The following is a 26,448-nucleotide window of genomic DNA, read 5'->3' on the forward strand; positions in this document are numbered from 1 at the left end:
TGATTCCCCAGATGTCCATTTTTTGTTGAGGATAGTTTTAGCTATCCTGGGTTTTTTGTTTTTCCAGATGAATTTGCAAATTGTTCTGTCTAGCTCTCTGAAGAATTTGATGGGGATTGCATTGAGTCTGTAGCTCGCTTTTGATAAAATGGACATTTTTACTATATTAATCCTGCCAATCCATGAGCATGGGAGATCTTTCCATCTTCTGAGGTCTGCTTCAATTTCTTTCTTCAGAGGCTTAAAGTTCTTAACATACAGATCTTTTACTTGCTTGGTTAAAGTCACACCGAGGTATTTTATATTATTTGGGACTTTTCTGAAGGGTTTCATTTCCCTAATTTCTTTCTCAGCTTGTTTCTCTTTTGTGTAGAGGAAGGCTACTGATTTATTTGAGTTAATTTTATACCTAGCCAATTTGCTGAAGGTGTTTATCAGCTTTAGTAGTTCGCTGGTGGAACTTTTGGGATCACTTAAATATACTATCATACCATCGGCAAATAGGGATATTTTGACTTCATCTTTTCCAATCTGTATCCCCTTGATCTCCTTTTGCTGTCTGATTGCTCTGGCTAGAAATTCAAGAACTATATTGAATAAGTAGGGAGAGAGTGGGCAGCCTTGTCTATTCCATGATTTTAGTGGGATTGCTTCAAATTTCTCTCCGTTTAGTTTAATGTTAGCTACTGGTTTGCTGTATTTGGCTTTTACTATGTTTAGGTATGGGCCTTGAATTCCTATTCTTTCCAGGACTTTAACAATCATTTTGTCAAATGCTTTCTCAGCATGTAATGAAATGATCATGTGGTTTTGTTCTTTCTCAGTTTGTTTATATAATGGATTACGTTGATGGTTTTCTGTATATTAAACCATCCCTGCATGCCTGGGATGAAGCCTACTTGATCATGATGGAAGATTGTTTTGATGTGCTCTTGGATTTGGTTTGCCAGAATTTTATTGAGTATTTTTGCATCGATATTCATAAGGGAAATTGTTCTGAAGTTCTCATTCTTTGTTGGGTCTTTGTGTGGTTTAGGTATAAGAGTAACTGTGGCTTCATAGAAAGAATTCAGTAGTGCTCCATCTGTTTCAATTTTGTGGAATAGTTTGGATAGTATTCGAGTGAGGTCTTCTATGAAGGTCTGATCGAATTCTTTCCTGAACCTGTCTGGATCTGGGCTCTTTTCGATTGGGAGACCTTTAATGACTGCTTCTATTTCTTTAGGAGCTATGGGGTTGTTTTAATGGTTTATCTGTTTACCTGGTATCTGTCTAGGAAATCGTCCATTTCTTGCAGATTTTCAAGAATTGTTGAATATAGGCTTTGTAGTAGGATCTGATGAGTTTTTGAATTTCCTCTGATTCTGTAGTTATGTCTCCCTTTTCATTTCTAATTTTGTTAATTTTTACACACTCTCTGTGTCCTCTCGATAGTCTGGCTAAGGGTTTATCTATCTTGTTGATTTTCTCAAAGAACCAACTTTTGGTTCTGTTTATTCTTTGTATGGTACTTTTTGTTTCTACTTGGTTGATTTCAGCTCAGAGTTTGATTATTTCCTGTCTTCTACTCCCCCTGGGTGTATTTGCTTCTTTTTGTTGTAGAGCTTTTAGGTGTGCTGTCAAGCTGCTGACATATGCTCTCTCCTGTTTCTTTCTGCAGGCACTCAGAGCTATGAGTTTTCCTCTTAGCACAGCTTTCATTGTGTCCCATAAGTTTGGATATGTTGTACCTTCATTTTCATTAAAGTCTAAGTAGTCTTCAATTTCTTTCTTTATTTCTTCCTTGACCAGGTTATCATTGAGTAGAGCATTGTTCAACATCCGTGTATATATGGGCGTTCTTCCCTTATTTTTATTGAAGACCAGCTTTAGACCGTGGTGGTCTGATAGCACGCATGGGATTATTTCTATCTTTCTGTACCTGTTGAGGCCTGTTTTTTGACCAATTGTATGGTCAATTTTGGAGAAAGTACCATAAGGAGCTGAGAAGAATGTATATCCTTTTGCTTTAGGATAGAATGTTCTATAAATATCTGTTAAGTCCATTTGGTTCATGACTTCTCTTAGTCTGTGTATGTCTCTGTTTAATTTCTGTTTCCATGATCTGTCCATTGATGAGAGTGGGGTGTTGAAAACTCCTACTATTATTGTGTGAGGTGCAATGTGTGTTTTGAGCTTTAGTAAGGTTTCTTTTATGTATGTAGGTGCCCTTGTATTTGGAGCATAGATATTTAGGATTGAGAGTTCATCTTGGTGGATTTTTCCTTTGATGAATATGAAGTGTCTTTCCTTATCTTTTTGATGACTTTTAATTGAAAATTGATTTTATTTGATATTAGAATGGCTACTCCAGCTTGCTTCTTCCGACCATTTGCTTGGAAAGTTTTTTTCCAGCCTTTCACTCTGAGGTAGTGTCTGTCTTTGTCTCTGAGGTGTGTTTCCTGTAGGCAGCAGAATGCAGGGTCCTCATTGCATATCCAGTTTGTTAATCTATGTCTTTTTATTGGGGAGTTGAGACCATTGATGTTGAGAGATATTGAGGAATAGTGATTATTGCTTCCCGTTATATTCATATTTGGATGTGAGATTATGTTTGTGTGCTTTTCTTCTCTTTGTTTTGTTGCCAAGACGATTAGTTTCTTGCTTTTTCTAGGGTGTAGCTTGCCTCCTTTTGTTGGGCTTTGCCATTTAATATCCTTTGTAGGGCTGGATTTGTTTAAAGATATTGTGTAAATTTGGTTTTGTCATGGAATATCTTGGTTTCTCCATTTATGTTAATGGAGAGTTTTGCAGGATACAGTAACCTGGGCTGGCATTTGTGTTCTCTTAGTGTCTGTATGACATCTGTCCGGGATCTTCTGGCTTTCATAGTCTCTGGCGAAAAGTCTGGTTTGATTCTGATAGGTCTGCCTTTATATACTACTTGACCTTTTTTCCCTTACTGCTTTTAAAATTCTTTCTTTATTTTGTGCATTTGGTGTTTTGACTATTATGTGACTGGAGGAGTTTCTTTTCTGGTCCAATCTATTTGGAGTTCTGTAGGCCTCTTGTATGCTTGTGGGCATCTCTTTCTTTAGGTTAGGGAAGTTTTCTTCTATGATTTTGTTGAAGATATTTACTGGTCCTTTGAGCTGGGAGTCTTCACTCTCTTCTATACCTATTATCCTTAGGTTTGATCTTCTCATTGAGTCCTGGATTTCCTGTGTGTTTTGGACCAGTAGCTTTTTCCACTTTACATTATCTTTGACAGTTGTGTCGATGATTTCTATGGAATCTTCTGCTCCTCAGATGCTCTCTTCTATCTCTTGTATTCTGTTGGTTATTCTTGTATCTACGGCTCCTTGTCTCTTCCTTTGGTTTTCTATATCCAGGGTTGTTTCCATGTGTTCTTTCTTGATTGCTTCTATTTCCATTTTTAATTCCTTCAACTGTTTGATTGTGTTTTCCTGGAATTCTTTCAGGGATTTTTGTGATTCCTCTCTATAGGCTTCTACTTGTTTATTTATGTTTTCCTGCATTTCTCTAAGGGAGTTCTTCGTGTCTTTCTTGAAGTCCTCCAGCATCACGATCAAATATGATTTTGAAACTAGATCTTGCTTTTCTGGTGTGTTTGGATATTCCATGTTTGCTTTGGTGGGAGTATTGGGCTCTGATGATGCCATGTAGTCTTGGTTTCTGTTGCTTGGGTTCCTGCGCTTGCCTCTTGCCATCAGATTATCTCTAGTGTTACTTTGTTCTGCTATTTCTGACAGTGGCTAGACTGTCCTATAAGCCTGTGTGTCAGGGGTGCTGTAGACCTGTTTTCCTGTTTTCCTTCAGCCAGTTATGGGAACGGAGTGTTCTGCTTTCGGGCATGTAGTTTTTCCTATCTACAGTTTCCTGTGGGCCTGTGCCCTGAGTTCACCAGGCAGGTCGCTTGGAGCAGAAAAGTTGGTATTACCTGTGTCCCGGGGCTCAAGTTTGCTCGTGGGGTGTTGCTTATAAGCTCTCTGCGGGGGCAGCAACCAGAAGGAGTGGCGCCACCCTCTCCGGGAGCCCCCGTGCACCAGAGTCCAGGATGGCGTTTGGTGTTTTCCTCTGGAGTCAGAGATGTGGGCAGAGTGTAGTCTCTTCTGGTTTCCCAGGCGTGTCTGCCTCTCTGAAGGTTTAGCTCTCCTTCCCATGGGATTTGGGTGCAGAGAACTGTTTATCCGGTCGGTCCCTTCAGGTTCTGGTGGTGTCTCAGACGCAGCGGACCTGCTGCTCCTGGGCCCTCATCTACAGGAACCCAGAGGCCGTATACAGTTTCCTCTTGGGCCAGGGATGTGGGCAGGGGTGGGCAGTGTTGGTGGTCTCTTCCGCTCTGCAGTCTCAGGAGTGCCGACCTGTCTGGTCGGTGAGCTCTCTCTCTCCCACAGGGTTTGGGAGCAGTGAGCTCCACTGTGATGTTTTGAAATGTTAATGTATATCCTGTGATGTTGTAAATATGTGATCTACTATTTATATTTTGTTTTCCACAGGACTGCATTTTAGAGAGTACATGAATATCATAAGACACTTAGGAGTTTACACTTTGTTGAGTCTATGCTAGACTATATGGAATTTTGTAGTTGGGTAGTTTGTGTGATGCTTTGGCTAGTTATAGGCCCCATGCCATCATTGGTTTAAAAAAGTATATTGGTGCCAGGTAGTGAATGGATATGATGGCTTGAATATGTTTAGCCCACAGAAGTTTGGCATTGATCAGACATGGGTCCTTAGTGAGGAAGGTGTAGCTTTGTTACAGCATGTATGTCACAATGGAGGTGGGGCTTTGAGGTTTCAGGAAAGTCTCAAGTCTGGCCAGTGTGGTTCAGACCATCCTCTTGGCTGCCTGTGAAAGTGAATTTCCTGCCTGCATTTGGATAAAGCTGTAGAACCCTTGGCTCCCCCAGCACCATGGCTTCCTTTATGCTGCCATACTTCCTGCCATGGTGATAATAGAAGGAAGCTTTAAAAGTGTAAGTCAGCCCCCATTAAATATCTTCCTATATGAGAGTTGTCTTAGTCATGGAGTCTCTTCTCCTGTCTTCACTGTAATGAAACCATAACTAAGACAGAAATGCTTACCAGAGATTGGGGTATTGCTGGTTTTAGGTAGTCCTTTGTTCAAGTAATGACCATCAATTATTATCAAGTAAGTTATATCATCAACTATGATGTTTTATAATGTTAAGGTATAGCCTGTGATGGTTGAAGTATGTCATGTACTACTTGCCTTTGATTTTATAGGGGATTATACTCAAGATATTCCATGATTCTCAGAAGAGACTTGGGACTTTCAAACATTGTTGTGGTGTGTTAGACTATCGGGACTTTTGGAGTTGGAGTTAATATATTTTGTATAGTGTAGTGCTAGAGCTTGTCATAATCCCATTGCCTCATGTGTTTAAACAAGACTATGAATGCCATAGACTGGAATGTGATTGGTGAGATATGTTTAGCCTATGAGAAGTAGTTTGCAATAATCAGGCATGTGGCCTTGTTGGGGAAGGTATAGCTTTCCTACAGGAAGTGTGTCAGATTGTGTCACAATGGAGGCAGTGCTTTGAAATGTCAGGAAATTGTCAATTCTGGGCAGAGTGATCCAGACCATACTCCCGGCTGGCTGTAAAAGAGAGTCTCCTAACTGGATAAAGCTGTAGAACCCTTGGCTCCTCCAGCACCATGGCTACCTATATGCTGTCAGGCTTCCTGACATGATCGTAATATTAGGAATTTACTAGCAGGGCTGATGGTATTGCTATGGTAGGTCTGACCATAGTTTTGTTTGAAGGAATAATTATTTTAGGATTTTGTAATGGAGGGGAGGCTTTAAATGGGGCTTATCGGTCCATAGGATTAGAAGCATGGAAGACAGTGTTGCTGAGAGTGATTTCAACTGTGGGGGCCTGTCTCTAAGAAACTTCAAAGGAGAAGACTCATAGTATGTATCTTACAAAACATTCTTTTGGTATTTTGGTGAAGCATGTGGCTGCTTTTGCCCTTTTCCAAAAGGTCTGCCTGAGACTAACATAAAGAGATTTAGAATGATAGCATTAACAAAAGAAGCCTCAAAGCATCCTAGTTTGGACATTTTTCTATGGTTCACACTTACGGGGAGCATTTTGATCAAGTGTAGCAAACTGAGAAAGAATAATCCAAAATGTATGGTTCAAAGATAAATGGGGGCACCAGAAAGTGGAATGAAGTTAAATCCTGTGTTTAAGGATATTAAATGGAATTAGAGGACTGGTGACCTTGAGCAAATCTAAACATAGATAAGCCTGCTATTTAATGTGGTTCATACTTTCTACTTTGGTCTACATATCCTTTGTTATGGTCAAAGAGGCATCTAAAAATAGTATAAGAATCACTGAAAATGTTAGTATGTGGAATCTTATTAGGAAATATGTAATTTTATAGTGACCATTGTATGGAGGTCTGTACTATTTTCACAGGACTATTACTATAAATTCTTCTAGTATTAACTTGGACCTGGTAGCTTATTTGTACCATTTATAGGAGTTGTTTGCTAACTTCCTAATGCTGCAACCATTAATACAGTTTCTTATGTTTTGGTGACCCCCAACCAGAAAAAAGATCATTCTGTTGCTTCTTCATAACTGTAAATTTAGCAATTTATATCAATATTTCATATTAAAATAGTTTTTCCAGATTGTACAGAACTACTTAGAATCCTTTATAGTCCAATCTGTGGTAATCTTAAAAGAAAAGATTATGCTAATAGCTCAACTTTGGTTACTAACACTCTTGTTCTTATGATATTGAGGAAAATATTGGTGGAAGTTATGTTAGAATGGATATTACTGATGCATACAAATGTCAAATTGTCTCTCTTTATTCATCTTTTTATTAGATATTTTTATTTACATTTCAAATGTTATCAGCTTTCCCAGTTTCCCCACCATAAACCCCTTATCCCATCACCCACCCCCTTCTTCTATGACAGTGTTACCCCACCCATTCACCCACCCCTTCCTTCCTCCCCGCCCTGACATTTCCCTACACTGGTGGGTGTGGAATCATGACAGAACCAATGGCTTCTCCACCCATTGGTGCCCAACAAGGCCATCGTCTGCTACATATGCATCTGGAGCCATGGGTCCATCCATGTGTACTCTTTGGATGGTGGTTTAGACCCTGGGAGCTCTGGATGATTGATACTGTTATGATTATGGTGTTGCAAACCCCTTCAGCACCTTCAATTCTTTCTCTAACTTCTCCAATGGGGACCCCATCCTCAGATTAATCATTGGTTGTGAGCATCCAACGTTGTGTTTGTCATGCTCTGACAGAGCCTCTCGGCAGATAGCTGTATCAGGCTCCTGTTGGTGTGCACTTTGTGGCATCAGCAATATTGTCTTGGTTTGGTGCCTTTATGTACATTGGCTGGATCCCCAGGTGGGGTACTCTCTGGATGGCCTTTCCTTCAGTCACTGCTCCAAACTTTGTCTCCATATCTCTTGCTATGAATATTTTTGTCTCCTCTAAGAAGGACTGAAGCATCTGCACTTTGGTTGTCCTTATTCTTGAGCTTCATGTGGTCTGTGGATTGTATTTTGGGTAATCTGAGCTTTTGGGCTAATATCCACTTATCAGTGAGTACACACTATGTGTGTGTGTGTGTGTGTGTGTGTGTGTGTGTGTGTTTGTGTGTTTTATGATACCTCACTCGGGATATTTTCTAGCTCTGCCTACTTGCCTAAGAAATTCATGAAGTCATTGTTTTTAATAGCTGTGTAGTACTCCATTATGTAAACATACCATATTTTCTGTATCCATTCCTCTATTGAAGGACAACTGGGTTATTTCCAGCTTCTGGCTATTATAAATAAAACTGCTATGAACATAGTGGAGCATGTGTCCTTGTTATATTTTGGATCATCTTTTGGATATATTCCCAGATGTGGTTCAGCTGGGTACTTAGGCAATACTATGCCCAATTCTCTGATGAACTGCCAGAATGATTTTCAGAGTGGTTGTACCAGCTTGCAATCCCACCAACAATGGAAGAGTTTATCCCTGATGACTAAGGATATTGATTAGCCCATCCACTGGATGGTCTTAGGTCCTTTGTCAAAGATCAAATGACCATAGGTGTGTGGGTTCATCTCTGCATCTTCAATTCTATTCCATTGATCAGCCGGCCTGTCTCTGTACCAATACCAATCAGTTTTTATCAATATTGCCTTATAGTATAGCTTTAGGTCAGAGAGGGTGATTTCGATACACTCAAACTAATCAAGAATCAACAAACGGGACTTTAAAAAATTGCAAAGATTCTGTAAGGCAAAAGACACTGTCATTATGACAAAACAGCAACCAACAGATTTGCAAAAGATCTTTACCAATCCTACATCCGATAGAGGGCTATTGTCCAATATATACAAAGAACACAAAAAGTTAGACTCCAGAGAATCAAATAATTTATTTACCAATAAAGTACTTTTCATTTCATTTTTTTGTTTTCTTTAAAGATTTATTTATTTGTTTATTATATGTAAGTACACTGTAGCTGTCTGTCTTCAGACACACCATAAGAGGGCATCAGATCTCATTACAGATGGTTGTGAGCCACCAAGTGTTTGCTGGGATTTGAACTCAGGACCTCTGGAAAAAGAGTCAGTGCTCTTAACCACTGAGACATCTCACCAGCCCCTTCATTTTGTTTTTAAAATTTATTTATTTATTTATTTTATTTTTATATTGATTAACTTGAGTATTTCTTATTTACATTTTGATTGTTATTCCCCTTCCTGGTTTCTGGGTCAACATTCCCCCAAGCCCCTCCCTCTCCCCTTCTATGTGGGCTTCCCCTCCCCATCCTCCCCCCATTACCACCCTCCCCCCAACAATCTTGTTCACTGGGTGTTCAGTCTTGGCAGGACCAAGGGCTTCCCCTTCCACTGGTGTTCTTACTCGGCTATTCATTGCTACCTATGAGGTTGGAGCCCAGGGTCAGTCCATGTATAGTCTTTGCTTAGTGGCTTAGTCCCTGGTAGCTCTGGTTGGTTGGCATTGTTGTTCATATGGGGGTCTCAAGCCCCTTCAAGCTCTTCCAGTCCTTTCTCTGACTCCTTCAACGGGGGTCCCGTTCTCAGTACAGTGGTTTGCTGCTGGCATTTGCCTATGTATTTGCTGTATTCTGGCTGTGTCTCTCAGGAGATATCTACATCCGGTTCCTCTCAGCCTGAACTTCTTCGCTTCATCCATCTTATCTAGTTTGGTGGCTGTATATGTATGGGCCACAGGTGGGGCAGGCTCTGAATGGGTGTTTCTTCTGCCTCTGTTCTAAACTTTGCCTACCTATTCCCGGCCAAGGGTATTCTTGTTCCCCTTTTAAAGAAGGAGTGAAGCATTCACATTTTGGTCATCCTTCTTGAGTTTCATGTGTTCTGTGCATCTAGGGTAATTCAAGCATTTGGGCTAATATCCGTTTATCAATGAGTGCATACCATGTGTGTTTTTCTGTGATGGGGTTACCTCACTCGGGATGTTATTTTCCAGTTCAATCCATTTGCCTATGCAATTCATAAAGTCATTGTTTTTGATAGCTGAGTAATATTCCATTGTGTAGATGTACCACATTTTCTGTATCCACTCCTCTGTTGAAGGGCATCTGGGTTCTTTCCAGCTTTTGGCTATTATAAATAAGGCTCCTATGAACATAGTGGAGCACCTGTCTTTTTTATATGTTGGGGCATCTTGTGTGTATGTGCCCAAGAGAGGTATAGCTGGGTCCTCAGGTTGTTCAATGTCCAATTTTCTGAGGAACCTCCAGACTGATTTCCAGAATGGTTGTAGCAGTCTGCAGTCCCATCAAGGGAGGAATGTTCCTCTTTCTCCACATCCTCGCCAGCATTTGCTGTCACCTGAGTTTTTGATCTTAGCCATTCTCACTGGTTTGAGTGAAATCTCAGGGTTCTTTTGATTTGCATTTCCCTTATGACTAAAGATGTTGAACATTTCTTTAGGTGTTTCTCAGCCATTTGGCATTCCTCAGCTGTGAATTCTTTGTTTAGCTCTGAACCCCATTTTTTAATAGGGTTATTTGTCTCCATGCGGTCTAACTTCTTGAGTTCATTGTATATTTTGGATATAAGCCCACTATCTGTTGTAGAATTGGTAAACATCTTTTCCCAATCTGTTGTTTGCCATTTTGTCCTAACCACAGTGTCCTTTGCCTTACAGAAGCTTTGCAGTTTTATGAGATCCCATTTGTTGATTCTTGATCTTAGAGCATAAGCCATTGTTGTTTTGTTCAGGAAATTTTCTCCAGTGCCCATGTGTTCGAGATGCTTCCCCACTTTTTCTTCTATTAGTTTGAGTGTATCTGGTTTGATGTGTATGTCCTTTATCCACTTGGACTTAAGCTTTGTACTATGTGTGAGCATGGATTGATCTGCATTCTTCTACATTTTAACCTCATTGAACCAGCACCATTTGCTAAAAATGCTATCTTTTTTCCAATGGATGGTTTTGGCACCTTTATAAAAAATCAAGTGACCATAGGTGTGTGGGTTCATTTCTGGGTCTTCAATTCTATTCCACTGGTCTATCTGTCTGTCTCTGTACCAATACCATGCAGGTTTTATCACTATTACTCTGTAATACTGCTTGAGTTCAGGGATAGTGATTCCCCAGATGTCCTTTTTTTGTTGAGGATAGTTTTAGCTATCCTGGGTTTTTTGTTTTTCCAGATGAATTTGCAAATTGTTCTGTCTAGCTCTCTGAAGAATTTTTGGGGATTGCATTGAGTCTGTAGCTCGCTTTTGATAAAATGGACATTTTTACTATATTAATCCTGCCAATCCATGAGCATGGGAGATCTTTCCATCTTCTGAGGTCTTCTTCAATTTCTTTCTTCAGAGGCTTAAAGTTCTTAACATACAGATCTTTTACTTGCTTGGTTAAAGTCACACCCAGGTATTTTATATTATTTGGGACTTTTCTGAATGGTTTCATTTCCCTAATTTCTTTCTCAGCTTGTTTCTCTTTTGTGTAGAGGAAGGCTACTGATTTATTTGAGTTAATTTTATACCTAGCCAATTTGCTGAAGGTGTTTATCAGCTTTAGTAGTTCGCTGGTGGAACTTTTGGGATCACTTAAATATACTATCATACCATCGGCAAATAGGGATATTTTGACTTCATCTTTTCCAATCTGTATCCCCTTGATCTCCTTTTGCTGTCTGATTGCTCTGGCTAGAAATTCAAGAACTATATTGAATAAGTAGGGAGAGAGTGGGCAGCCTTGTCTATTCCATGATTTTAGTGGGATTGCTTCAAATTTCTCTCCGTTTAGTTTAATGTTAGCTACTGGTTTGCTGTATTTGGCTTTTACTATGTTTAGGTATGGGCCTTGAATTCCTATTCTTTCCAGGACTTTAACAATCATTTTGTCAAATGCTTTCTCAGCATGTAATGAAATGATCATGTGGTTTTGTTCTTTCTCAGTTTGTTTATATAATGGATTACGTTGATGGTTTTCTGTATATTAAACCATCCCTGCATGCCTGGGATGAAGCCTACTTGATCATGATGGAAGATTGTTTTGATGTGCTCTTGGATTTGGTTTGCCAGAATTTTATTGAGTATTTTTGCATCGATATTCATAAGGGAAATTGTTCTGAAGTTCTCATTCTTTGATGGGTCTTTGTGTGGTTTAGGTATAAGAGTAACTGTGGCTTCATAGAAAGAATTCAGTAGTGCTCCATCTGTTTCAATTTTGTGGAATAGTTTGGATAGTATTCGAGTGAGGTCTTCTATGAAGGTCTGATCGAATTCTTTCTTGAACCTGTCTGGATCTGGGCTCTTTTCGATTGGGAGACCTTTAATGACTGCTTCTATTTCTTTAGGAGCTATGGGGTTGTTTTAATGGTTTATCTGTTTACCTGGTATCTGTCTAGGAAATCGTCCATTTCTTGCAGATTTTCAAGAATTGTTGAATATAGGCTTTGTAGTAGGATCTGATGAGTTTTTGAATTTCCTCTGATTCTGTAGTTATGTCTCCCTTTTCATTTCTAATTTTGTTAATTTTTACACACTCTCTGTGTCCTCTCGATAGTCTGGCTAAGGGTTTATCTATCTTGTTGATTTTCTCAAAGAACCAACTTTTGGTTCTGTTTATTCTTTGTATGGTACTTTTTGTTTCTACTTGGTTGATTTCAGCTCAGAGTTTGATTATTTCCTGTCTTCTACTCCCCCTGGGTGTATTTGCTTCTTTTTGTTGTAGAGCTTTTAGGTGTGCTGTCAAGCTGCTGACATATGCTCTCTCCTGTTTCTTTCTGCAGGCACTCAGAGCTATGAGTTTTCCTCTTAGCACAGCTTTCATTGTGTCCCATAAGTTTGGATATGTTGTACCTTCATTTTCATTAAATTCTAAGAAGTCTTCAATTTCTTTCTTTATTTCTTCCTTGACCAGGTTATCATTGAGTAGAGCATTGTTCAACTTCCGCGTATATGTGGGCATTCTTCCCTTATTTTTATTGAAGTTCAGCTTTAGACCGTGGTGGTCTGATAGCACGCATGGGATTATTTCTATCTTTCTGTACCTGTTGAGGCCTGTTTTTTGACCAATTGTATGGTCAATTTTGGAGAAAGTACCATGAGGAGCTGAGAAGAATGTATATCCTTTTGCTTTAGGATAGAATGTTCTATAAATATCTGTTAAGTCCATTTGGTTCATGACTTCTCTTAGTCTGTGTATGTCTCTGTTTAATTTCTGTTTCCATGATCTGTCCATTGATGAGAGTGGGGTGTTGAAATCTCCTACTATTATTGTGTGAGGTGCAATGTGTGTTTTGAGCTTTAGTAAGGTTTCTTTTATGTATGTAGGTGCCCTTGTATTTGGAGCATAGATATTTAGGATTGAGAGTTCATCTTGGTGGATTTTTCCTTTGATGAATATGAAGTGTCCTTCCTTATCTTTTTGATGACTTTTAGTTGAAAATTGATTTTATTTGATATTAGAATGGCTACTCCAGCTTGCTTCTTCCGACCATTTGCTTGGAAAGTTGTTTTCCAGCCTTTCACTCTGAGGTAGTGCCTGTCTTTGTCTCTGAGGTGTGTTTCCTGTAGGCAGCAGAATGCAGGGTCCTCATTGCATATCCAGTTTGTTAATCTATGTCTTTTTATTGGGGAGTTGAGACCATTGATGTTGAGAGATATTGAGGAATAGTGATTATTGCTTCCTGTTATATTCATATTTGGATGTGAGATTATGTTTGTGTGCTTTTCTTCTCTTTGTTTTGTTGCCAAGACGATTAGTTTCTTGCTTTTTCTAGGGTGTAGCTTGCCTCCTTTTGTTGGGCTTTGCCATTTAATATCCTTTGCAGGGCTGGATTTGTAGAAACATATTGCGTAAATTTGGTTTTGTCATGGAATATCTTGGTTTCTCCATTTATGTTAATGGAGAGTTTTGCAGGATACAGTAACCTGGGCTGGCATTTGTGTTCTCTTAGTGTCTGTATGACATCTGTCCGGGATCTTCTGGCTTTCATAGTCTCTGGCGAAAAGTCTGGTTTGATTCTGATAGGTCTGCCTTTATATACTACTTGACCTTTTTTCCCTTACTGCTTTTAAAATTCTTTCTTTATTTTGTGCATTTGGTGTTTTGACTATTATGTGACTGGAGGAGTTTCTTTTCTGGTCCAATCTATTTGGAGTTCTGTAGGCCTCTTGTATGCTTGTGGGCATCTCTTTCTTTAGGTTAGGGAAGTTTTCTTCTACGATTTTGTTGAAGATATTTACTGGTCCGTTGAGCTGGGAGTCTTCACTCTCTTCTATACCTATTATCCTTAGGTTTGATCTTCTCATTGAGTCCTGGATTTCCTGTGTGTTTTGGACCAGTAGCTTTGTCCACTTTACATTATCTTTGACAGTTGTGTCGATGATTTCTATGGAATCTTCTGCTCCTCAGATTCTCTCTTCTATCTCTTGTATTCTGTTGGTTATGCTTGTATCTACGGCTCCTTGTCTCTTCCTTTGGTTTTCTATATCCAGGGTTGTTTCCATGTGTTCTTTCTTGATTGCTTCTATTTCCATTTTTAATTCCTTCAACTGTTTGATTGTGTTTTCCTGGAATTCTTTCAGGGATTTTTGTGATTCCTCTCTATAGGCTTCTACTTGTTTATTTATGTTTTCCTGCATTTCTCTAAGGGAGTTCTTCGTGTCTTTCTTGAAGTCCTCCAGCATCACGATCAAATATGATTTTGAAACTAGATCTTGCTTTTCTGGTGTGTTTGGATATTCCATGTTTGCTTTGGTGGGAGTATTGGGCTCTGATGATGCCATGTAGTCTTGGCTTCTGTTGCTTGGGTTCCTGCGCTTGCCTCTTGCCATCAGATTATCTCTAGTGTTACTTTGTTCTGCTATTTCTGACAGTGGCTAGACTGTCCTATAAGCCTGTGTGTCAGGGGTGCTGTAGACCTGTTTTCCTTTTTTCTTTCAGCCAGTTATGGAAACGGAGTGTTCTGCTTTCGGGCATGTAGTTTTTCCTACCTACAGTTTCCTGTGGGCCTGTGCCCTGAGTTCACCAGGCAGGTCGCTTGGAGCAGAAAAGTTGGTCTTACCTGTGGTCCCGGGGCTCAAGTTTGCTCGTGGGGTGTTGCTTATAAGCTCTCTGCGGGGGCAGCAACCAGAAGGAGTGGCGCCACCCTCTCCGGGAGCCCCCATGCACCAGAGTCCCAGATGGCGTTTGGTGTTTTCCTCTGGAGTCAGAGATGTGGGCAGAGTGTAGTCTCTTCTGGTTTCCCAGGCGTGTCTGCCTCTCTGAAGGTTTAGCTCTCCTTCCCATGGGATTTGGGTGGAGAGAACTGTTTATCCGGTCGGTCCCTTCAGGTTCTGGTGGTGTCTCAGACGCAGCGGACCTGCTGCTCCTGGGCCCTCATCTACAGGAACCCAGAGGCCGTATACAGTTTCCTCTTGGGCCAGGGATGTGGGCAGGGGTGGGCAGTGTTGGTGGTCTCTTCCGCTCTGCAGTCTCAGGAGTGCCGACCTGTCTGGTCGGTGAGCTCTCTCTCTCCCACGGGGTTTGGGAGCAGTGAGCTCCACTGTGATGTTTTGAAATGTTAATGTATATCCTGTGATGTTGTAAATATGTGATCTACTATTTACATTTTGTTTTCCACAGGACTGCATTTTAGAGAGTACATGAATATCATAAGACACTTAGGAGTTTACACTTTGTTGAGTCTATGCTAGACTATATGGAATTTTGTAGTTGGGTAGTTTGTGTGATGCTTTGGCTAGTTATAGGCCCCATGCCCTCATTGGTTTGAAAAAGTCTATTGGTGCCAGGTAGTGAATGGATATGATGGCTTGAATATGTTTAGCCCACAGAAGTTTGGCATTGATCAGACATGGGTCCTTAGTGAGGAAGGTGTAGCTTTGTTACAGCATGTATGTCACAATGGAGGTGGGGCTTTGAGGTTTCAGGAAAGTCTCAAGTCTGGCCAGTGTGGTTCAGACCATCCTCTTGGTTGGCTGTGAAAGTGAATTTCCTGCCTGCGTTTGGATAAAGCTGTAGAACCCTTGGCTCCCCCAGCACCATGGCTTCCTTTATGCTGCCATACTTCCTGCCATGGTGATAATAGAAGGAAGCTTTAAAAGTGTAAGTCAGCCCCCATTAAATGTCTTCCTATATGAGAGTTGTCTTAGTCATGGAGTCTCTTCTCCTGTCTTCCCTGTAATGAAACCATAACTAAGACAGAAATGCTTACCAGAGATTGGGGTATTGCTGGTTTTAGGTAGTCCTTTGTTCAAGTAATGACCATCAATTATTATCAAGTAAGTTATATCATCAACTATGATGTTTTATAATGTTAAGGTATATCCTGTGATGGTTGAAGTATGTCATGTACTACTTGCCTTTGATTTTATAGGGGATTATACTCAAGATATTCCATGATTCTCAGAAGAGACTTGGGACTTTCAAACATTGTTGTGGTGTGTTAGACTATCGGGACTTTTGGAGTTGGAGTTAATATATTTTGTATAGTGTAATGCTAGAGCTTGTCATAATCCCATTGCCTCATGTGTTTAAACAAGACTATGAATGCCATAGACTGGAATGTGATTGGTGAGATATGTTTAGCCTATGAGAAGTAGTTTGCAATAATCAGGTATGTGGCCTTGTTGGGGAAGGTATAGCTTTCCTACAGGAAGTGTGTCAGATTGTGTCACAATGGAGGCAGTGCTTTGAAATGTCAGGACATTGTCAATTCTGGGCAGAGTGATCCAGACCATACTCCTGGCTGGCTGTAAAAGAGAGTCTCCTAACTGGATAAAGCTGTAGAACCCTTGGCTCCTCCAGCACCATGGCTTCCTATATGCTGTCAGGCTTCCTGACATGATCGTAATATTAGGAATTTACTAGCAGGGCTGATGGTATTGCTATGGTAGGTCTGACCATAGTTTTGTTTGAAGGAATAATTATTTTAGGATTTTGTAATGGAGGGGAGGCTTTAAATGGGGCTCATCGGTCCATAGGATTAGAAGCATGGAAGACAGTGTTGCTGAGAGTGATTTCAACTGTGGGGGCCTGTCTCTAAGAAACTTCAAAGGAGAAGACTCATAGTATGTATCTTACAAAACATTCTTTTGGTATTTTGGTGAAGCATGTGGCTGCTTTTGCCCTTTTCCAAAAGGTCTGCCTGAGACTAACATAAAGAGATTTAGAATGATAGCATTAACAAAAGAAGCCTCAAAGCATCCTAGTTTGGACATTTTTCTATGGTTCACACTTACGGGGAGCATTTTGATCAAGTGTAGCAAACTGAGAAAGAATAATCCAAAATGTATGGTTCAAAGATAAATGGGGGCACCAGAAATTGGAATGAAGTTAAATCCTGTGTTTAAGGATATTAAATGGAATTAGAGGATTGGTGACCTTGAGCAAATCTAAACATAGATAAGCCTGCTATTTAATGTGGTTCATACTTTCTACTTTGGTCTACATATCCTTTGTTATGGTCAAAGAGGCATCTAAAAATAGTATATAAGAATCACTGAAAATGTTAGTATGTGGAATCTTATTAGGAAATATGTAATTTTATAGTGACCATTGTATGGAGGTCTGTACTATTTTCACAGGACTATTACTATAAATTCTTCTAGTATTAACTTGGACCTGGTAGCTTATTTGTACCATTTATAGGAGTTGTTTGCTAACTTCCTAATGCTGCAACCATTAATACAGTTTCTTATGTTTTGGTGACCCCCAACCAGAAAAAAATCGTTCTGTTGCTTCTTCATAACTGTAAATTTAGCAATTTATATCAATATTTCATATTAAAATAGTTTGTCCAGATTGTACAGAACTACTTAGAATCCTTTATAGTCCAATCTATGGTAATCTTAAAAGAAAAGATTATGCTAATAGGTCAACTTTGGTTACTAACACTCTTGTTCTTATGATATTGAGGAAAATATTGGTGGAAGTTATGTTAGAGTGGATATTACTGATGCATACAAATGTCAAATTGTCTCTCTTTATTCATCTTTTCATTAGATATTTTATTTACATTTCAAATGTTATCAGCTTTCCCAGTTTCCCCACCATAACCCCCTTATCCCATCACCCACCCCCTTCTTCTATGACAGTGTTACCCCACCCATTCACCCACCCCTTCCTTCCTCCCCGCCCTGACATTTCCCTACACTGGTGGGTGTGGAATCATGACAGAACCAATGGCTTCTCCACCCATTGGTGCCCAACAAGGCCATCGTCTGCTACATATGTATCTGGAGCCATGGGTCCATCCATGTGTACTCTTTGGATGGTGGTTTAGACCCTGGGAGCTCTGGATGATTGATACTGTTATGATTATGGTGTTGCAAACCCCTTCAGCACCTTCAATCCTTTCTCTAACTTCTCCAATGGGGACCCCATCCTCAGATTAATCATTGGTTGTGAGCATCCAACGTTGTGTTTGTCATGCTCTGACAGAGCCTCTCGGCAGATAGCTGTATCAGGCTCCTGTTGGTGTGCACTTTGTGGCATCAGCAATATTGTCTTGGTTTGGTGCCTTTATGTACATTGGCTGGATCCCCAGGTGGGGTACTCTCTGGATGGCCTTTCCTTCAGTCACTGCTCCAAACTTTGTCTCCATATCTCTTGCTATGAATATTTTTGTCTCCTCTAAGAAGGACTGAAGCATCTGCACTTTGGTTGTCCTTATTCTTGAGCTTCATGTGGTCTGTGGATTGTATTTTGGGTAATCTGAGCTTTTGGGCTAATATCCACTTATCAGTGAGTACACACTATGTGTGTGTGTGTGTGTGTGTGTGTGTGTGTGTGTGTGTGTGTTTGTGTGTTTTATGATACCTCACTCGGGATATTTTCTAGCTCTGCCTACTTGCCTAAGAAATTCATGAAGTCATTGTTTTTAATTGCTGTGTAGTTCTCCATTATGTAAACATACCATATTTTCTGTATCCATTCCTCTATTGAAGGACAACTGGGTTATTTCCAGCTTCTGGCTATTATAAATAAAACTGCTATGAACATAGTGGAGCATGTGTCCTTGTTATATTTTGGATCATCTTTTGGATATATTCCCAGATGTGGTTCAGCTGGGTACTTAGGCAATACTATGCCCAATTCTCTGATGAACTGCCAGAATGATTTTCAGAGTGGTTGTACCAGCTTGCAATCCCACCAACAATGGAAGAGTTTATCCCTGATGACTAAGGATATTGATTAGCCCATCCACTGGATGGTCTTAGGTCCTTTGTCAAAGATCAAATGACCATAGGTGTGTGGGTTCATCTCTGCATCTTCAATTCTATTCCATTGATCAGCCGGCCTGTCTCTGTACCAATACCAATCAGTTTTTATCAATATTGCCTTATAGTATAGCTTTAGGTCAGAGAGGGTGATTTCGATACACTCAAACTAATCAAGAATCAACAAACGGGACTTTAAAAAATTGCAAAGATTCTGTAAGGCAAAAGACACTGTCATTATGACAAAACAGCAACCAACAGATTTGCAAAAGATCTTTACCAATCCTACATCCGATAGAGGGCTATTGTCCAATATATACAAAGAACACAAAAAGTTAGACTCCAGAGAATCAAATAATTTATTTACCAATAAAGTACTTTTCATTTCATTTTTTTGTTTTCTTTAAAGATTTATTTATTTGTTTATTATATGTAAGTACACTGTAGCTGTCTGTCTTCAGACACACCATAAGAGGGCATCAGATCTCATTACAGATGGTTGTGAGCCACCAAGTGTTTGCTGGGATTTGAACTCAGGACCTCTGGAAAAAGAGTCAGTGCTCTTAACCACTGAGACATCTCACCAGCCCCTTCATTTTGTTTTTAAAATTTATTTATTTATTTATTTTATTTTTATATTAATTAACTTGAGTATTTCTTATTTACATTTTGATTGTTATTCCCCTTCCTGGTTTCTGGGTCAACATTCCCCCAAGCCCCTCCCTCTCCCCTTCTATGTGGGCTTCTCCTCCCCATCCTCCCCCCATTACCACCCTCCCCCCAACAATCTTGTTCACTGGGTGTTCAGTCTTGGCAGGACCAAGGGCTTCCCCTTCCACTGGTGTTCTTACTCGGCTATTCATTGCTACCTATGAGGTTGGAGCCCAGGGTCAGTCCATGTATAGTCTTTGCTTAGTGGCTTAGTCCCTGGTAGCTCTGGTTGGTTGGCATTGTTGTTCATATGGGGGTCTCAAGCCCCTTCAAGCTCTTCCAGTCCTTTCTCTGACTCCTTCAACGGGGGTCCCGTTCTCAGTACAGTGGTTTGCTGCTGGCATTTGCCTATGTATTTGCTGTATTCTGGCTGTGTCTCTCAGAAGATATCTACATCCGGTTCCTCTCAGCCTGAACTTCTTCGCTTCATCCATCTTATCTAGTTTGGTGGCTGTATATGTATGGGCCACAGGTGGGGCAGGCTCTGAATGGGTGTTTCTTCTGCCTCTGTTCTAAACTTTGCCTACCTATTCCCGGCCAAGGGTATTCTTGTTCCCCTTTTAAAGAAGGAGTGAAGCATTCACATTTTGGTCATCCTTCTTAAGTTTCATGTGTTCTGTGCATCTAGGGTAATTCAAGCATTTGGGCTAATATCCGTTTATCAATGAGTGCATACCATGTGTGTTTTTCTGTGATGGGGTTACCTCACTCGGGATGTTATTTTCCAGTTCAATCCATTTGCCTATGCAATTCATAAAGTCATTGTTTTTGATAGCTGAGTAATATTCCATTGTGTAGATGTACCACATTTTCTGTATCCACTCCTCTGTTGAAGGGCATCTGGGTTCTTTCCAGCTTTTGGCTATTATAAATAAGGCTCCTATGAACATAGTGGAGCACCTGTCTTTTTTATATGTTGGGGCATCTTGTGTGTATGTGCCCAAGAGAGGTATAGCTGGGTCCTCAGGTTGTTCAATGTCCAATTTTCTGAGGAACCTCCAGACTGATTTCCAGAATGGTTGTTGCAGTCTGCAATCCCATCAAGGGAGGAATGTTCCTCTTTCTCCACATCCTCGCCAGCATTTGCTGTCACCTGAGTTTTTGATCTTAGCCATTCTCACTGGTTTGAGTGAAATCTCAGGGTTCCTTTGATTTGCATTTCCCTAATGACTAAAGATGTTGAACATTTCTTTAGGTGTTTCTCAGCCATTTGGCGTTCCTCAGCTGTGAATTCTTTGTTTTGCTCTGAACCCCATTTTTTTTATTTTTAAAACTATTTTATTTATTTATTTTTTTTATTAACTTGAGTATTTCTTATATACATTTCGAGTGTTATTCCCTTTCCCGGTTTCCGGGCAAACATCCCCCTCCCCCCTCCCCTTCCTTATGGGTGTTCCCCTCCCAACCCTCCCCCCATTGCCGCCCTCCCCCCATAGACTAGTTCACTGGCTGAACCCCATTTTTTAATAGGGTTATTTGTCTCCATGCAGTCTAGCTTCTTGAGTTCATTGTATATTTTGGATATAAGCCCACTATCTGTTGTAGAATTGGTAAAGATCTTTTCCCAATCTGTTGGTTGCCATTTTGTCCTAACCACAGTGTCCTTTGCCTTACAGAAGCTTTGAAGTTTTATGATATCCCATTTGTTGATTCTTGATCTTAGAGCATAAGCCATTGTTGTTTTGGTCAGGAAATTTTTCCAGTGTCCATGTGTTCGAGATGCTTCCCCACTTTTTCTTCTATTAGTTTGAGTGTATCTGGTTTGATGTGGATGTCCTTTATCCACTTGGACTCAAGCTTTGTACTGTGTGATAAGCATGGATTGATCTGCATTCTTCTACATGTTGACCTCCAGTTGAACCAGCACCATTTGCTAAAAATGCTATCTTTTTTCCAATGGATGGTTTTGGCACCTTTATCAAAAATCAAGTGACTATACGTGTGTGGGTTCATTTCTGTGTCTTCAATTCTATTCCACTGGTCTATCTGTCTGTCTCTGTACGAATACCATGCAGTTTTTTATCACTATCACTCTGTAATACTGCTTGAGTTCAGGGATAGTGATTCCCCAGATGTCCATTTATTGTTGAGGATAGTTATAGCTATCCTGGGTTTTGGTTATTCCAGACGAATTTGCAAATTTTTCTGTCTAGCTCTCTGAAGAATTTTATGGGGATTGCATTGAGTCTGTAGCTCGCTTTTGATAAAATGGACATTTTTACTATATTAATCCTGCCAATCCATGAGCATGGGAGATCTTTCCATCTTCTGAGGTCTTCTTCAATTTCTTTCTTCAGAGGCTTGAAGTTCTTATCATACAGATCTTTTACTTGCTTGGTTAAAGTCACACCGAAGTATTTTATATTATTTGGGACTATTCTGAAGGGTGTCATTTCCCTAATTTCTTTCTCAGCTTGTTTCTCTTTTGTGTAGAGGAAGGCTACTGATTTATTTGAGTTAATTTTATACCCAGCCACTTTGCTGAAGGTGTTTATCAGCTTTAGTAGTTCTCTGGTGGAACTTTTGGGATCACTTAAATATACTATCATACCATCGGCAAATAGGGATATTTTGACTTCATGTTTTCCAATCTGTATCCCCTTGATCTCCTTTTCTGTCTGATTGCTCTGGCTAGAACTTCAAGAACTATATTGAATAAGTAGGGAGAGAGTGGGCAGCCTTGTCTAGTCCCTGATTTTAGTGGGATAGCTTCAAGTTTCTCTCCGTTTAGTTTAATGTTAGCTACTGGTTTGCTGTATTTGGCTTTTACTATGTTTAGGTATGGGCCTTGAATTCCTATTCTTTCCAGGACTTTAATCATTTTGTCAAATGCTTTCTCAGCATGTAATGAAATGATCATGTGGTTTTGTTCTTTCAGTTTGTTTATGTAATGGATCATGTTGATGGTTATCCGTATATTAAATCATCCCTGCATTCCTGGGATGAAGCCTACTTGATCATAGTGGATGATTGTTTTGTTGTGCTCTTGGATTTGTTTTGCCATAAATTTATTGAGTATTTTTGCATTGATACTCATAAGGGAAATTGTTCTGAAGTTCTCTTTCTTTGTTGGGTCTTTGTGTGGTTTAGGTATAAGAGTAATTGTGGCTTCATAGAAAGAATTCAGTAGTGCTCCATCTGTTTCAATTTTGTGGAATAGTTTGGATAGTATTCGTGTGAGGTCTTCTATGAAGTTCTGATTGAATTCTTTCCTGAACCTGTCTTGATCTGGGCACTTTTTGTTTGGGAGACCTTCAATGACTGCTTCTATTTCTTTAGGAGTTATGGGGTTTTTTAATGGTTTATCTGTTTACCTGGTATCTGTCCAGGAATTTGTCCATTTCCTTCAGATTTTCAAGATTTGTTGAATACAGGCTTTGTAGTAGGATCTGATGAGTTTTTGAATTTCCTCTGATTCTGTAGTTATTTCTCCCTTTTCATTTCTAATTTTGTTAATTTGTACACACTCTCTGTGTCCTCTTGATAGGCTGGCTAAGGGTTTATCTATCTTGTTGATTTTCTCAATTAACCAACTTTTGTTCTGTTTATTCTTTGTATGGTCCCTTTTGTTTCTACTTGGTTGATTTCAGCTCAGAGTTTGATTATTTCCTGCTTTCTAGTCCTCCTGGGTGTATATGTTTCTTTTTGTTGTAGAGTTTTTAGGTGTGCTGTCAAGCTGCTGATATATGCTTCCTTTCTGCAGGAACTCAGAGCTATGAGTTTTCCTCTTAGCACAGCTTTCATTGTGTCCCATAAGTTTTGGTATATTATACCTTCGTTTTCATTAAATTCTAAGAAGTCTTTAATTTCTTTCTTTATTTCTTCCTTGACAAGGTTATCACTGAGTAGAGCACTGTTCAACTTCTGTGTATATATGGGCATTCTTCCCTCATTTTTATTGAAGACCAGCTTTAGCCCCTGGTGGTCTGATAGGAAGCATGGGATTATTTCTATCATTCCGTATCTGTTGAGGCCTGTTTTATGACCCATTATATGGTTAGTTTTGGAAAAAGTAACATGAGGAGCTGAGAAGATTGTATATCCTTTTGCTTTAGGATAGAATGTTCTATAAATATCTGTTAAGTCCATTTGTTTCATGACTTCTCTTAGTCTGTGTATGTCTCTGTTTAATTTCTGTTTCCCTGATCTGTCCATTGATGAGAGTGGGGTGTTGAAATCTCCTACTATTATTGTGTGAGTTGCAATGTGTGCTTTGAACTTTAGTAAGGTTTCTTTTATGTATGTAGGTGCCCTTGTATTTGGAGCATAGATATTTAGGATTGAGAGTTCATCTTGGTGGATTTTTCCTTTGATGACTATGAAGTGTCCTTTCTTATCTTTTTTGATGAATTTTGTTGAAAATTGATTTTATTTGATATTAGAATGGCTACTCCAGCTTGCTTCTTCCGACCATTTACTTGGAAAGTTGTTTTCCAGCCTTTCACTCTGAGGTAGTGTCTTTCTTTGTCTCTGAGGTGTGTTTCCTGTAGGCAGCAGAATGCAGGGTCCTCATTGCATGTCCAGTTTGTTAATCTATGTCTTTTTATTGGGGAGTTGAGACCAATGATGTTGAGTGATATTGAGGAATAGTGATTATTGCTTCCTGTTATATTCATATTTGGATGTGAGATTATGTTTGTGTGCTTTTCTTCTCTTTGTTTTGTTGCCAAGACGATTAGTTTCTTGCTTTTTCTAGGGTGTAGCTTGCCTCCTTTTGTTGGGCTTTACCATTTATTATCCTTTGTAGGGCTGGATTTGTAGAAAGATATTGTGTAAATTTGGTTTTTTCATGGAATATCTTCGTTTCTCCATTCATGTTAATGGAGATTTTTGCAGGATACAGTAGCCTGGAATGGCATTTTTTGTTGTCTTAGGGTCTGTATGACATCTGTCCAGGATCTTCTGGCTTTCATAGTCTGTGGTGAGAAGTCTGGTGTGAATCTGATAGGTCTGCCTTTTATGTTACTTGACCTTTTTTCCTTACTGCTTTAAAATTCTTTCTTTATTTTGTGCATTTGGTGTTTTGAATATTATGTGACGGGAGGATTTTCTTTTCTGGTCCAATCTATTTGGAGTTCTGTAGGCTTCTTGTATGCTTGTGTGCATGTCTTTCTTTAGGTTGGGAAGTTTTCTTCCATGATTTTGTTGAAGATATTTACTGGTCCTTTGAGCTGGGAGTCTTCACTCTCTTCTATACCTATTATCCTTAGGTTTGATCTTCTCATTGAGTCCTGGATTTCCTGTATATTTTGTACCAGTAGTTTTTTCTGTTTTACATTATCTTTCACCATTGTTTCGATGATTTATATGGAATATTCTGCTCCAGAGATTCTCACTTCTATCTCTTATATTCTGTTGCTTATGCTTGTATCTACGGCTCCTTGTCTCTTCCTTTGGTTATCTATATCCAGGTTTGTTTCCCTGTGTCCTTTCTTTATTGGTTCTATTACATTTTTAATTCCTTCAACTGTTTGATTGTTTTTTCCTGGAATTCTTTCAGGGATTTTTGTGATTCCTCTCTATAGGCTTCTACTTGCTTATGTATGTTTTCCTCCGTTTCTCTAAGGGAGTTCTTCATGTCTTTCTTGAAGTCCTCCAGCATCATGATCAAATGTTATTTTAAATCTAGATCTTGCTTTTCTGGTGTGTTTGGATATTCAGTGTTTGCTTTGGTGGGAGAATTGGGCTCCAATGATTCCATGTAGTCTTGGTTTCTGTTGCTTGGGTTCTTGAGCTTGCTTCTCCCCATCAGGTTGTCTCTGGTGTTACCTTGTTCTGGTATTTCTGACAGTGACTAGATCGTCCTATAAGCCTGTGTGTCAGGAGTGCTGTAGACCTGTTTTCCTGTTTTCTTTCAGCCAGTTATGGGAACAGAGTGTTTTGCTTTCGGGCGTGTAGTCTTTCCTGTCTACTGGTCTTCAGCTGTTCCTGTGGGCCTGTGTCCTGAGTCCACCAGGCAGGTCACTTGGAGCAGAAAACTTTGCCTTATCTGTGGTCCTGGTGCTCAGGTTGCTCGTTGGGGGCTGCTTTTGAGCTCTTCGTGAGAGCAGCAACTAGGAGGGCCTGTACAGCCTTTTCCTGGAGCCCCCATGCACCGGCGTCCTAGATGGCGTTACGTGTTTTCCTCTGGAGTCAGAAATGTGGGCAGAGTGTAGTCTCTTATGGCTTCCCAGTCATGTCTGCCCCTCTGAAAGTTTAGGTCTCCCTCCCACGGTATTTGGGTGGAGAGAACTGTTGACTGCGTCCCTTCAGTTCCTGGCGCTGCCTGGACTGCTATTTATTTATTTTTATATTCCTGATTTTATTCTGTTCCTGGTCCACACCCTGACTGTTCCACATCCCATATGACCACCTCGTCCCCCTCCCTCATCTCCACAAGGATGTCCCCACCCCACCCACCCCCACCAGACCTATACATTTTGTGGGGCCTACAGTCTCTTGAGGGTTAGTTGCATCATCTCTGACTAAACCCAGACCTGTGAGTCTTCTGCTGAATATGTGTTGGAGACTTCATTTCAGCTGGTGTATACTACTTGTTTAGTGATCTAGTGTTTGAGAAATCTCAAGGGTCCAGCTTAATTGAGATGCTGGTTCTCCTACAGGGTTGCCCTCCTCCTCAGTTTCCTCCAGCTTTCCCTAATTCAACCAGAAGGGTCAGCAGCTTCTGTTCATTGATTGAGTGCACATATCTGTGTCTGTCTCTTCAAGCTGCTTTTTGGGTCTTTTAGAGGGCAGTCATGTTAGCTCCCTTTTTGTGAATGCCCAATAAAGTCAGTAATTGTTTCAGGTCTTGCGGCCTCATCTTGAGTTGGATCCCACTTTGGGCCTATTGCTGGACCTTCTGTTTCTCAGGCTCTTCTCCATTTCCATCCCTGCATTTCTTTCAGACAGCAAGAATTATGTGTCAGAACACTGACTGTGGGATAGCAAACTCATCCCTTACTTGATGCTCTGTTTTTCTGTTGGCGATTAAGTTCAATAAGTTTCC

The 26,448-nt window shown here is 40.0% G+C and overlaps 1 long non-coding RNA gene across 9 annotated transcripts in view; it reads left to right on the plus strand.

Annotated features, from left to right (window-relative positions):
• The window catches only part of LOC102554698 (uncharacterized), a 72,679-nt gene that overhangs the window by 22,575 nt on the left and 23,656 nt on the right, over nt 1-26,448 (plus strand). The window contains exon 1 of one of the 9 annotated variants that reach the window (XR_597671.4): nt 15,039-15,633. The exons of 2 other annotated variants lie outside the window; for them this stretch is intronic. This is a non-coding gene — a long non-coding RNA (uncharacterized LOC102554698). Of the gene's footprint in view, nt 1-15,038; nt 15,634-15,653; nt 15,810-15,833; nt 16,599-26,448 lie in introns of those variants that run through there. 6 more of the 9 variants (XR_005498272.2, XR_005498273.2, XR_010061385.1 and 3 more) reach the window with 6 other exon arrangements.

This window comes from Rattus norvegicus, chromosome X, assembly GCF_036323735.1.
Source record: "Rattus norvegicus strain BN/NHsdMcwi chromosome X, GRCr8, whole genome shotgun sequence".
Classification (NCBI taxonomy): domain Eukaryota; kingdom Metazoa; phylum Chordata; class Mammalia; order Rodentia; family Muridae; genus Rattus; species Rattus norvegicus.